Here is a 14,208-nt window from a genome sequence, read left to right as displayed (position 1 = left end):
CCAACAAAAACAAAAACAAAAACAAAAAAACAAAAAACAAACAGACCAAAAAATAAAGAAAAACCTAAAACTGTTAAATTGAATGTATTAAGTGCACCTTTTTTTTGGTTTTGTTTTGTTTTGTTTTTGAGACAGGGCCTCTGTCACCTAGACTGGAGTGCGGTGGGAGCAATCATGGCTCACTGCAACCTCAGCCTCCTGAATAGCTGGCACCTCAGGCATGCGTCACTACACCCAGCTAATTTTTTTTGGTATTTTTTGTAGAGACAGTGTTTTGCCATGTTGCCCAGGCTGGTCTGGAACTCCTAGGCTGGAGTGATCTTCCCACCTCAGCCTCTCATAGTGCTGGGATTACAGGTGTGAGCCACCATACCTGGCCTTGAATTTTAGCATTAAAATGTTCTTTACATATGGTTTTTAGGGGAAAATATCTTCTCTGTTCTTAAGGAATGTATAATTTAGTTAAGGACATAAAGTACTGTATATGGATATAAAACAACTCTAAAACAAATGAAACAGGTCAGTGTAGCATACCTTCTTCTCGGTTGTCTGGGACTTGCATGGTCTGATCCTACTCTATTTTTATGCTACTGCCATAGAGAACATTCTTCTGTAGTTAGGCAGATTTTATTTTCTTTTTCTTTTTCTTTTTTTTTTTTTTGAGACGGAGTCTCGCTCTGTCGCCCAGGCTGGAGTACAGTGGCCGGATCTCAGCTCACTGCAAGCTCCGCCTCCCGGGTTCCCGCCATTCTCCTGCCTCAGCCTCCCGAGTAGCTGGGACTACAGGCGCCGGCCACCTCGCCCGGCTAGTTTTTATATTTTTTTTAGTAGAGACGGGGTTTCACCGTGTTCTTCAGGATGGTCTCGATCTCCTGACCTCGTGATCCGCCCGTCTCGGCCTCCCAAAGTGCTGGGATTACAGGCTTGAGCCACCGCGCCCGGCCTATTTTATTTTTCTTGAGATAGAGTCTGGCTCTGTCGCCTAAGCTAGAGTGCAGTGGCGCCATTTTGGCTCACTGCAACCTCCACCTCCTGGGCTCAAGCGATTCTCGTGCCTCAGTCTCCCGAGTAGCTGGGATTACAGGCATGCACCACCATGCCTGGCTAATTTTTGCATTTTTAGTAGAGAAAGGGTTCCGCCATGTTGGCCAGGCTGGTCTAGAACTCTTGGCCTCAGTGATCCGCCCGCCTTGGCCTCCCAAAGTCCTGGGATTACAGGTGTGAGCCACCGCGCCCGGCCATAGGTATATTCTATAGGAGCCTCAGGGAGAGAACCTTTCACTATCCTGGTTTCACAACTGCAGAGGCCTCACGAGCAAGTGGATTCTCTGTGTCTGCTAGGCCTGGAATCGTTCTCTGCTTTGGTTGAGGCTGGAGACACAAGTCTTTGAGTTCCCCTCTTCCTCACTCCACAAAGTCCATTCCTCTTTCAGAGGAAGCATAAGGGAGTTAATTTGTTTTCAGTTTCCTTACTTATGAGTATGCTGTAATTATGGCTTTTTTTTTTTTTTTTTTTGAGACGAAGTCTTGCTCTGTTGTTCAGGCTAGAGTGCAGTGGTGTGGTCTCCACTCACTTCAACCTCCACCTCCTGGGTTCAAGCGATTCTCCTGCCTCAGCCTGCGAAGTAGCTGGGATTACAGGCACCTGCCACCATGCCCAGCTAATTTTTGTATTTTTAATAGAGACAGCGTTTCCCCCCATCTTGGCCAGGCTACTCTCGAACTCCTGACCTTATGATCCACCAGCCTTGGCCTCCCAAAGTGCTGGGATTACAGGCATGAGCCACCGTGCCCAGTCTCATTACTTCTTGAGATTACCTAGAGAGGGCATTATAATTCAGTGTTTCCAAGCTCTGGAGTTACATCTATGAAGGTCTGAATCTCCACTCTTTGATCTTGGGCAAGTTACTTGAGCTGTCTGCATTTCAGGATCCTCTTTTATAAAATGGGTTGAATAACATGGTCGTTTTGAGAATAAAATGAGCTAATATACAAATTTAGAGCAATACTTGGTATAGAATAAGGACACACACATACACATATGTATAAACTATGTTAGTTAATTTATACACTCCAATTTTGTCACTACTCTCGGCTCTATGCTCAGCTGGTCTTGTGTTGTCTCTTTTTCTCGTCTTCTCAGCTAGATACATTATGTAGATGTGCTTATTTAACTGATTAACTTTAAAACATTTTCTGGACCAGGCATGGTGGCTGAAGCCTGTAATCCCAGCACTTTGGAAGACCAAGGCAGGCGGATCACCTGAGGTCAGGAGTTCGAGACCAGCCTGGCCAACATGGTGAAACCCCATCTCTAATAAAAATACAAAAATTAGCCAGGTGTGGTGGAGCATGCCTGCAATCTCAGCTACTCCAGAGGATGAGGCAGGGGAATCACTTGAATCCAGGAGATGAAGGTTGCAAGGTTGCAGTGAGCTGTGATCGCACCACTGCATTCCAGACTAGGCGACAGAGCACAACTCCATCTCAAAAATTCTGTTAACTATCCTACTATAGAAGTATCAGGAATTATAAGACAAAATCACCCAGAATCACTACACTACATCCAGAGACTACCACTGTTAACATTTGGCTGTGCAATTTTCTGGGCTTTAAAAATAGTTTTAAAAATATGTATGTGTACATAGTTTATTGTATATACATATAAAATAAACACATTGTTGCTGTTCTTCCTTTCTTTTTTTTGTTTTTAGTAGAGTTGGGATCTTACTCTGTTGGCCAGGCTGGTCTTGAACTCCTGGCCTCAAGTGATCCACCCATCTCAGCTTCCCAAAGCGCTGGGATTACAGGCAGGAGCCACCATGCCCAGCATGTTGTTTTCCTTGAATACTTCTACCACACTATAAACTCCACCAGGGGATAAATCTTGTGATTTTGCTCACCATGTTATCCCGTGTATGATTTATCTTAGCACATGGCTCATAGCAAGTACCTATGACAAAACACAAAAAAGCAAAACAAAACAAAACCCAAACATACAACAACAAACAAAAATGAGAAGGAACGAATGACTCCATGTTAATAAACACAAATCATTAATCACAACATTCTTCCATGTGAGTGTGTCAGCTTTCCCAACCAAGCCCCTATCTTGGAAACTTACTTGTTTCCAATTGGTCTCTATTCTCATATATATATATAAATATACGTATAAAATTTAAAATTTTTAATGTTTTTTTAAAAAGGCACAAAGAATAATATAGCACACATTACTGAACCCAACTACCCAGAACCAATAACTTTTAAGATTTTGACAGTTTTGTTTCCATTTTTTAAATAAAAGAAAGCATTGTAAAGTTGAAGTCTTCATTTCTTTTATCCTCTCAAGTTCCCTCCTTCCCTCTAATATAAGCAACAGCTGTCATGAATTTGGTGTGTGATATTGCATTCTATGTCTATACTTATATAAAGTATGTGATCATTTTAGGTTCTGTGGGATTGTGATTATTTATAAATATGGTATCACAATGTATATATAGTTCTGCAACTTATTTTTTTCACTCCACACTGCTTTTGAATTCTTTCTACCGTCATTTATCCGTTACAACTACAGAGCTAGTTCATTAAGTTAATTACTGTGTATATTCCATCATTTGGATATCTACCTTTTATTTTCCTACCCTTCGACGGGACATTTGGGGTTTTTCTCAATTTTTCACTACTGCAAACAATGCTGAAATGATCATTGTAACTGCAACATTTTTATTAGGTATTTTATGCACAAATTTTAAAGTCCATTAAATCTATTTTATAATATTTTTCATTCCACATGTGTTTTTAAAATTATGTTTACATCTTTGAAGGCAGAGCAGGGGCAGGATCTTTAAACACACAACAAAAAAAGATTAGCAGCCATGTGACTTGGGGTTGGGGTGGAGAAAGTATAGTCAGCTTAAGAGTGGAAACAAGGCCAAGCATGGTGGTGTGCGTCTGTATTCCCAGCTACCCTAGAGGCTGAGGCAGGAGGATGGCTTGCGCCCAGGAGTTCAAGGCTGATGTAGGCTGCAGTAAGTTATGTCTGTGCCACTGCACTCCAGCCTGGGCAACGGAGTGAGACTCCGTCTGTAAGAAAAAAAGGAAAAAATGTGGAAAGGTACATAGGTAATGCCAGTAGAGCTCAATTGCGGAATATTGGCTGGAGACTTATTTTGCTCCTAGTACTGTGCAAGATATGTGGGTAGCATACAAGATACTATAGAAAAATGAAATTGAATTCTAAGCTGCACAATGGTATCTTTTTTTTTCTTTTTCTTTTTCTTTTTTTTTTTTTTTGCACACTTCTGCTGGCAGGAAGGGATTACAGTTTGACTATCAGAGCCCAAAGAAGAGAAAACAGAGATCTGAGAAGATTCCCTGGAATAGCGGAGGCCTTAAGAGACTGAAAGAGAGGAAGGAGGGGAGGAGGATGGAGCAGGGACTGAAGGCTGAGAGAGACTGTCAAAATAGTGCACAGATAATGACATTTATTACTGTTTCCCATGAGAGTAAAATTTTAAAATTTCACAAGAGTTTGTCAAAGAGGAAATCGAGTTGACTTTAAAAACTATATTGACCCTCAGCATCACTTGCCACAGAAGTACGTGGTAGGAAGTACGATGTTAGGAGAGCCATAAGTAGATTGAGTATTTGGCTTCCAGTCTATTATTTCTACTCTGAATCTTTGCACAATCTCTGCTTTTGTCCCTGTACCAGATCCAAAGTCCTCAAATGGATAGTGGAGCTATTCAAAACTCACGACCTCACTTGCTAGTGTATATAGTACTGTACTATTTCCTACACCAGAAAACACTTATCAGAAACAAAATATACACGGGGAGGGGAGGTTGATTAAATTAAATCAGATTAAATTTGGGTGTGCATCAGACGTTCTTTTTTGTTTTTTTGAGACGGAGTTTCGCTCGTTGCCTAGGCTGGAGTGCAGTGATGCGATCTCAGCTTACCGCAACCTCCGCCTCCCGGGTTCCAGCGATTCTCTTGCCTCAGCCTCCCAAAGAGCTGGGATTATAGGCATGCGCCACCACCCCTGGCTAATTTTGTATTTTTAGTAGAGACGGGGTTTCTCCATGTTGGTCAGGCTGGTCTCGAACTCCCGACCTCAGGTGATCCGCCCGCCTAAACCTCTCAAAGTGCTGGGATTACAGGCGCGAGCCACCGCTTCTGGCAGACGTTCTTGTTAATTGTTTGATTCCACTGTCCCAATAGCCGTCTGTCCTTTCCTGCCCCTATTTTTAGTGTCCCGCCCCTAGTTGGTAACTTGGTGGATCTTTCAGGCCTGCTTTTTCTTTCCCCTGACCAAGACTGGTATGAGATACTTAAGAATAGTGGCTTTAACAACAGTTACCAACTTTTAATACAAGTGCAGTCGAGAGAGGGCAAATACTCAAGTTTGGGGGCGGCTAGCAGAGAGTCAAGTAGGTCCGAGAGGCCCCGGCGAGCTACCGCAGACCGGCAGGGAGGCCGCGGGCAGGTGGCGGTCGCGGCCGGAGGCAGGAAGCGCGGCCGGGCGGGGCTGGGCGGAGCGGCCGCGGAGGAGCAGGGGCCGCAGGCGCCCCGCCCGGGCTGGTATGCGGCCGAGAGTGACGCGGGAGGCGGGGTCACGTGACGCCCGTGGAATGCCAACAATGTAGCGAATGTCCCACTTGGGTCTGCGCTTTGGAACCGCGGCGTGAGCGCCCCGGGAAGATGGAGCAGTCGCCGTCCACGCCACCGCCGCCGCCCGGGGCTCCCCCGTCCCTGCGGGGCCAGCAGCAGCTCCAGCCACCAGTGCCCGGTCTCCCGGCGCGCGAGGCCCGGGAGCCGCGGGCCAGGACGCCCCCAAGGGTGTAGACCGCGCCCCTGGAGGTGAGGGGGCTGGGGGCCGGGGTCGGGGCGGCCGCCGGGAGGGTGGCGAGAGTTTTCGCCAGGCGGTGGAGCCCTGCGGCTCCGCGCACCCACCACGGGGCCGAGGCTCCGGGAAGGGCGCCCGGCGGGGCGGCCGAGGAAGTTTGTCCGGACGGAGCCCTGCGCCCTGCCCCCACGGTCCGCGCCCGCCCGGAGCCGCCCCCGCCCGGCGGCGCGTCGTCCAGGCCGTGCGGAGCCCGCGGAGCCGGTTCCGGAGGAGCCGGGGAAGTTGGAGGCCGGCGTCGGGCGGGGGCAGCGGGGCTGCGCCGCTTTGTTGTGCGGCGGCGGGGGCGGCCGGGATCCCGGCGGGGCAGGGGCGGTGCGGGCCGGGGGCGGTGTCCCAGATCCCAAAGGCCGTAGCGCCGGGCGCGCCTCTGCTTCCGCTGTCCCCGGGGGCTCGGCTTTCCACTAGACGCCGGGCCGGGCGCCCTTGACAGCCTCGGGACCCCCGCGTCCGGCCGCGCAGCGGTCCCACGGAGCCGGGCCGTCCTCTCGGCCGCGCCATCGTCCCAGGGGCCAGTCAGTCGTTCGGGGCCCGCCCCGTTCGCCCCCGCCGGCCGCCCCGTCGTCCCGCGAGCCGACAGACCCACGGCCGTGCGGCAGCCGAGGCCGCGCCGCCCCTCAGCCCCCGTGGCTGCGCCGCCTCAGCTCGGGCCACACGTTTCCAACCCCGTTCCCCGCGGCCGCGCCGCCAGCCCGCGGGCCAGTCAGCCCCGCAGAGACCTCCGGACCGTGGGGGCGCCGTTCCTCCCGGCCGCGGAGGCCCTGCTCGGCGTCTCCCGGCCGGCTGCCGCGCGACTCTGCGAGTTTGCTCACGGTCTTGGCGGGACGCGGCCCGAGCCGCAGGAGCGCTTTCGTGGCCACGCGAGCGGCGGCTGTTGCATAACACGCCATTCCCGTGCCCTAGTGTAGCGACGTGTCGGGGGCTTGGCTTTCTCTTCTGATGCAAGCTCACCTGCGCGTAGCTCCGGGCGGACTCTGGAGATGGGGATTCTGACATCATTCACATCTTGCCACGCTGCCCAACTCCAGAAGTTCTGGGGAGCTTTCCCTCGGGGACGGAGTGCGGCCTGGAGCAAACCCGTTTGTAAAGTCCAAGTCTCCGGTGTCCCGAGGGGTGGGAGCGGGGGGCGAGGCGAGGAATGGACCCTGAAGAAGGTAAAACCCACCCGACCCGGGCGCCAAGCAGCCGGTAACAGGGTCCCGAGTGAACTCGGCGGCTGGCGGCTGTTCTGAGGCCTTTGGATGAGAAATGCTATTTTGCGAGGATAACTATGAAACAACTTAACTTTCAAATTCTGTTGACAAAAATTTTGTTGTTGTTTTGAGACAGGATCTCGCTCTGTCTCCCAGGCTGGAGGGCAGTGGCGCGATCTCGGCTCACTGCAACCTTTGTCTCCCAGGTTCAAGCGATTCTTCTGCCTCAGCGTCCCAAGTAGCTGGGACTACAGGCGCCCGCCGCCAGCCCAGATAATTTTGTATTTTTAGTAGAGACGTGTTTCGCCGTGTTGGCCAGGCTGGCTCTCGAACTCCTGACCTCAGGTGATCCACCTGCCTCGGTCTCCCAGAGTGTTGGGATTACTCGCGTGAGCCACCCGCGCCCCACCTGACAAGAATTTTGAACAAGAACTTTTACATTTTCACACTTCTCTAGGATGGATATAAGAGTGTTTTGTTGTTGTTGTTGTTGTGGTTGTTGTTGTTCTTTTGAGACGGAGTCTCCCTCTGTCGCCCGGGCTGGAGTGCAGTGGCGCGATCTCGGCTCACTGCAAGCTCCGCCTCCCGGGTTCACGCCATTCTCCTGCCTCAGCCTCCCGAGTAGCTGGGGCTACAGGCGCCGCCACCTCGCCCGGCTAGCTTTTTGTATTTTTAGTAGAGACAGGGTTTCACCGTGTTAGCCAGGATGGTCTCGATCTCCTGACCTCGTGATCCGCCGACCTCTCAAAATGCTGGGATTACAGGCGAGAGCCACAGCACCCAGCCAAGAGTGTTTTTAATGTAATAGCGTTAAAAAAATTATTTCACCTTAACTACTTAGCCATAGAGTATACGTTTGGCCGGTAAATAATTCAGATTAATAGCTGAACGGCTCTTTTCACAAAGTATTCAACAAATATGTACATTTTTAGAGGAAAATTTGCCCATATTTTAATAAGAAACAAATATACTGAAATTTGAATGCGAAATCACAAAATGTGTGTGATCTTACACAAGTGTTCTGCTTAAAATTTTAACTTAGAAGATGAGGGGCCTTCCCTTAATCATACAAAAAGTAACTCATGGCTGATTATTAGGAAATTTGTACTAAATCTTGTATATTTTTGGTAAGCTGCTTTGTATGTTTTAAGTTTTTTTTTTTTCCTGAAACAACCGTTGTAATAAGGTAGTAACAGAAAAAATATTCCAGAATGGGAGTGTATAAACTGTTTATGACGTCTGTTTAATTGTAATTAGCAAGATGTGTTATTCAGTGTCTTACAAAATTTTGTCTCATGCAGGTATAGGAGGCACTGAATGTAATAATAATAATAGAATAATGAATATACCGGCATTCGTTTGAAAATAAGTTGGTGAATATTTAATAACTTTCCAAATCTCAGGCAGGCAGTGTAAGGTATCTGAGCAGAGGCTATCCTGTCTTGCAAAATTACCAAGGTGAATTACTAGAAGCAATGAATTACAGAACTGGAAGGGATTCTTCTGGCTTCTTCATCGAGTTTGAAATAGTTTAAATACTGTAAATTGGAGCTGTACGTGTTCCTTACCAAATCACAGGGTTGGTGGGAGGGGCTTTCTTTTAGTAGGAGGGGAATGCTTTTACAATAAGATTCCTTGTTATTTTAAATGCTGTGTTGTAAATAGCCAGCCCTGGGCTCTTAAACTCCACCGAGGGGTGGGGTAGCATGGGGGTCGAAGCTGATAAACTGTCCATAAACAGAGGAAGGATTTCTGGAAGCTGGGTTTAGGGGAGAGGTGTTCTTTTTGGTATTGGAAAAATCATACCAACGCCATTTTTGAAAAGCTTTTATATTTTTTAAAAATCACGTGAAACTTCTAAACAGTAGTTCTTACTGACTTTTAAAAAACGGCGTGAAGAAATACAGAAGATAAATTCAAATGCATTGACTCTGTGTTGACTAAATCTGTTCTAAAAAGTACCGAAATATTCTGATGAACAGAAAGACGGGTAAGGCTTGATGGAAGTGACTGACCTCTAGCTCTAAACATTCTCTCAATCTTCTTTTAAAAAGTCTATTGCTTAGTAATTCGTCCAGAAGGATTGGCCTTCAAATTACACAAGTCCAGGGCATCGTTCCCATTGTATGCTAGGTCACTACTGCTCTCTGTAATGGGCTTTATTACATAGAGTGCCCTGTGATGGCCCCAGTGTGAGGGCAGCCCTGCTTGGGCTATTCGTTTCACTGTTAATCAGCTGTTCGCTCAGTATTTTTAAGGCTGATGTTACATGATTATTATATTTTGAAAGTATGAGAAAAGCAAGGTAATATTGGAAATAAAGACATTGGTTATGATGTTAAAATTAGAATGGAAATTTGGCATTGTTTAATGTTTGCCATTTACCCTGGGAAGACTTTGTTGGTTATCATCTAGACCATGTCAAGTTAATTGTGACAAGTGTTTTAAGTTAATTCACAAATCCTTTTTGTTTGTGTGACAATATGTGACATACATGGGAATTTTTCTGGGAGGAAAATGAAAAAATCCCATATTTTGTGGCCATGGTTTGTATTTCTTATTAACAGTGATTGTTAGAATCTTGTGGCGTAGTTTAGATCCTAGAGACCCTTGATCAGTTAGGACGGTAAGGATCTTAAGAGTGTAAGCTGGATTTTGAAAGGAGTGGGCCTCTGGAATAGTGAGCCTCCCCGCCTCTAGGCAGTTATCTTGAGCAGGAATGCTAAGAGCCAACATGGTTCATTACTAGTTAACTCCATTCTTCCTCGGGAGTCTTACTCCTGTTTTCTCATTAAGTGTACCCGCACAACACCTGCCCCCTCCCCAACATTTTTTGGTTGTTGTGTTCATCTTTCTCTCCCACATTTGAACCTTTTCATTGGAAGTTCCATCCTCCAAGAATAGCTTCACACTTTCTCCATCAAATCATAGCCCTTCAACCTTTCTGATTTTGGTGAAACATCCCTTTCTCTAAGATACCTTCTCCAAATAATCTCAACACCTTCCTGAAGAATTGTGCTCCTCCATGGAAGTAGGCAGGGATTCTTTGGACAGTCACAGTATTTATTACTTAAGTCCATAGCAGTGATTCTCAAATGGGAGGGGTGTTCTAACTCCCTAGCTGGAGCATATCCAAAACTTGGAGGGGCACAGAGGAGGCAAGCCTTTCTTAACGATTGAGAACACCTGCTGGGCTATGAACTTGAATGTAAGATGGCCCATCCTGTTGGGTCCCTTGCTATTAGGAATTCTGCAAAGAACTAATAATGTATCTGCAACTTGGTCACTCTGTGGAGATATCTTCAGTACAGACTTCTATAGCTCAATTTTTTTATGCCATTTATATTTGCATAATGAATATCATAAAAATATCATGTACAAAGCTGTCTAATAGAGAATGTGATGGTGTCTTTTTCCCCTAGACTGTAAGCTTATGTAGAAGTGAGACCCTGGCTGGGCATGGTGGCTCATGCCCGTAATTCCAACACTTTGGGAGGCCGAGCCAGGTGGATCGCTTAAGTCCAGGAATTCGAGATGAGCTTGGGCAACATGGCGAAACCCCATCTTCATGGTAAAACTTCCCCTCAGATCTTGCCACTGCACTCCAGCCTGGGCAACCAGACTAAGACCATGCCCCCCCCCCCCCCCCCCCCCCCCCCCCAAACTAGACCCTATTCTACCTGGGTGAGACCTCATAGTGTCCAGCACAGTGCTCAGGGCACATATGGCAATGCCAAACCCTCTGAGGCCTTGTGATGATGCTGCTATTGGAGAGTGGGAATTCTTCTCAAGTGTGTTTTCCTGGATCCCCGGAGGAATGCAATCGCTGCCTTCTCCAAAGACCCTCATTATGAGAGGTAGCCCTTGGCCTGTGCCTTCCTGGCCTGGGCAGTGCTGAAGTGCTACGTCCACAGAGTGGTTTATGATTCTGACATTTAGCGTCTGGCTGGAGGCCTGGCCCATCTGCCTGATTTAGTTTCAGCTTTGCTAGTTAATTATAGTAGGGATATGATTTAAATAATAGCTGGAATTTTAGGTCCAAGAAATCCTGCTTCAGAAAATGCCAACGTGTGTCATTAGTGCCGGTCCCATGAGATATTGGTTTGGTTGGTTCCTTGGTTGGTGCTTGATGTGTGTTTGGCAGCCAGTGTGGGTTTGTGAAGCACTAGGATAAATTAGAATAAAAATTCCTGAACATCTGATAGCGTTTTCCAGGATTGGATTGCGGGTTGGAATTGGGTTTGGAAGGACCAAATTAAAGGCATGTTTAAAATTTTGCTCTCACATTGTTTACACAGGTCACCTATATTAAGCATGGGATTTAGTAGTTGTCTCAGCTCTGGATTTAGAGAATGAGGTGTTTTTGTTTTGTGAGTTGTTACAGTTTTAAAATTCGTGTTTGTGGTTTCTTATTTAAAGTGTGTTTAAATCAATTGGTGATGCCAGAGAAATTTCCAAAGTTAGATTTACTTTGCTTGATATCCCCATTTTAAAGTCCACATCGATGAGGATCATATTTATAAAACTCTTGATAAAAGAAAAATTTCCCATATGTGAAGTTTCATTAAAATGGTATAGTAGTGTGTCAGAGTTGTTCATTTCCAGCTGCAGTCTTGACTGATGAGTATTCTCATGAAAATTCTTTCAAAAGTTCATAATTTGGTCATGAAATCAACTGTCTTCAAACTAAAGCTTAAAATACACAGTCTCAAGCTGAAAAAATACTTTCATTCTTTATGAAACTGAAGGAAAGTTTCATCCTTTCTAAAGTACTGAGGCAAGAACACAGTTTATCCGTAGGTGCTATTTTGCGTATTCACTTAAGACAAGGACAGCCCCTGTGGTGTTCCTGGACTAGTGCCTCACTGTGGTGGGAGATGGAGAAAAAATCAGAACAGGGTGTGGGGCCCTCCCCCTACCTCTGTACCAAACAAAATCAGGTGGTAGGTTTGGGGATGTCACTGAATAATCCTCTCAGCCTTTTTGTATGATTGAAATTTTTCATATGCAAATGTTGAGGGGGGAATGGAAAAGGAAAGAAAAACCAGGACTCCTGATCTGGCTTCTGTTTAAGGGCACAGCCACTTAGTATTTCTTAGCTCAGGTATAAATAGACATCGACATAGAAGTGTCCACACTTGACCACCCTGGTTGATTTTATTATTTGAATGTTTGGGGCACCCACAGATGCTTAACACCCCAAGTGTCTCTAGGAGCACAGCTCTGCTGTGAGTCAGTGTCTGTGTGGTGGAGGGCCAGTGGGGTGGGGAGGTGCAGCTGCGCTGGGGTTTGGACTTCATGTGGAGACTTTGCCCTGCTATGTCCTACCCAGTCCCTAGGTCCAGTCTTCTCATTGTGTAGCTATATTTATTTATTTGTTTGTTTGTTTTTGAGATGGAGACCCGCTCTGTTGCCTAGGCTGAAGTGCAGTGGAATGACCTCGGCTCACTGCAACCCCTGCCTCCCAGGTTCGAGCGATTTCCAGCTAATTTTTGCATTTTTAGTAGAGAGGGGATTTGGCCATGTTGGGCAGGCTGGTCTTGAACTCCTGACCGCAAGTGATCTGCCTGTCTCCGGGTCCCAAAGTGCTAGGATTATAGGCGTGAGCAACTACCCCCAGCCAGGTAGCTATGTTTAAAAAGAGAGCTGTTGTTCAAACGAGTTTGCTAAACAGGAGTAGTTAGGAGACTTTTTTCCCCATTTTTAAAAATTGAGGAAAAATATACATAATATTTATCCTTTTAACCATTTGTAAGTATACAGTTCAGTTAAGTGGCATTAAATGCATCATTACTGCAAACATCACCACTGTCTATATATAAGACTTTTTCTTTTTTTTGAGACGGAGTCTTGCTCTGTCACCCAGGCTGGAGTGCAGTGGCGGGATCTCAGCTCACTGCAAGCTCCGCCTCCCGGGTTCACGCCATTCTCCTGCCTCAGCCTCCCGAGTAGCTGGGACCACAGGCGCCGGCCACCTCGCCCGGCTAATTTTTTGTATTTTTAGTAGAGACGGGGTTTCACTGTGTTAGCCAGGGTGGTCTCGATCTCCTGACCTCGTGATCCGCCCGTCTCAGCCTCCCAAAGTGCTGGGATTACAGGCTTGAGCCACCGCGCCCGGCAAGACTTTTTCATCATCCCAAAGACTGTACCCCTTAAATAAAAATTCCCTGTTCGCCTTGCTTCTGGTAATCTCTCTTCTTTCTGTCTCTATGTAACTCACATAACTGCATACAATATTTCCTTTTTGTGTTTGGCTTATTTCACTTAGCAAAATGTTCTTGAGGTTCATCTTTATTGTTGCATATGACAGGATTTCCTTCCTTTTTATAGCTGAATAATATACCATAGTCCTGCGACTTTTGTTCTGTGAACCTCCCTCAGGCACATTTCATTTAGACCTGCATGTTAAACTTCAGAGAAGGCACTGCTGTTGATTGAGGCTTCGTTCTCCTCATCACCTTAGACCTTTGGGGTGGCACTGGCAGGCTTTGTCCTCATTGTGGAACGGAGGACGCAGACTCGGTGCTAAGTGACTACCTGTGTCTTTCAACAGATGTTTGTGGGCCTGTGTGCACATGCCCGGGAGTAGATGGGGGTAAACCAAACAGGATGCTCCTGCCCTCATGGTGCTGTCAGTTTCTTCAAGAGGAAGACACCAGCCAGTGATGGTGCTATGGGAAGGGCTGGGAGTGAACATGTGTGGTCCCTTAGACTGGGGAGGTCAGGAAGCTCCTTCTGTGGGAGGGGTCCTTGGCTGAGGTTCTAGGAGTAGGAGTGAGCCAGGCAGGTGGGGCTGGGTTGGGCTTTGCTTTGCTTTGGTTTGCTTTTTTTTTTTTTTTTTTTTTGAGATGGAGTCTCGCTCTATCGCCCAGGCTGGAGTGCAGTGGCCAGATCTCGGCTCACCGCAAGCTCCGCCTCCCGGGTTCACGCCATTCTCCTGCCTCAGCCTCCCGAGTAGCTGGGACTACAGGCGCCCGCCACCACGCCCGGCTAGTTTTTTGTATTTTTTAGTAGAGACGGGGTTTCACTGTGTTAGCCAGGATGGTCTTGATTTCCTGACCTCGTGATCCGCCCGTCTCAGCCTCCCAAAGTGCTGGGATTACAGGCTTG

The 14,208-nt window shown here is 47.0% G+C and overlaps 1 protein-coding gene across 1 annotated transcript in view; it reads left to right on the top strand.

Annotated features, from left to right (window-relative positions):
* The first annotated feature begins 5,582 nt into the window (after positions 1-5,582).
* LATS2 (large tumor suppressor kinase 2) overlaps positions 5,583-14,208 on the top strand; it is a 97,879-nt gene continuing 89,253 nt past the window's right edge. The window contains exon 1 of the mRNA XM_023190609.1: positions 5,583-5,862. The gene's annotated coding sequence lies outside the window, so the exon portion shown is untranslated. The remainder of the gene's footprint in view (positions 5,863-14,208) is intronic.

This window comes from Piliocolobus tephrosceles, chromosome X, assembly GCF_002776525.5.
Source record: "Piliocolobus tephrosceles isolate RC106 chromosome X, ASM277652v3, whole genome shotgun sequence".
Classification (NCBI taxonomy): Eukaryota; Metazoa; Chordata; class Mammalia; order Primates; family Cercopithecidae; genus Piliocolobus; species Piliocolobus tephrosceles.
Note: the sequence above shows the minus strand (reverse complement) of the source record. Positions and strands in the feature narration are given on the sequence as shown.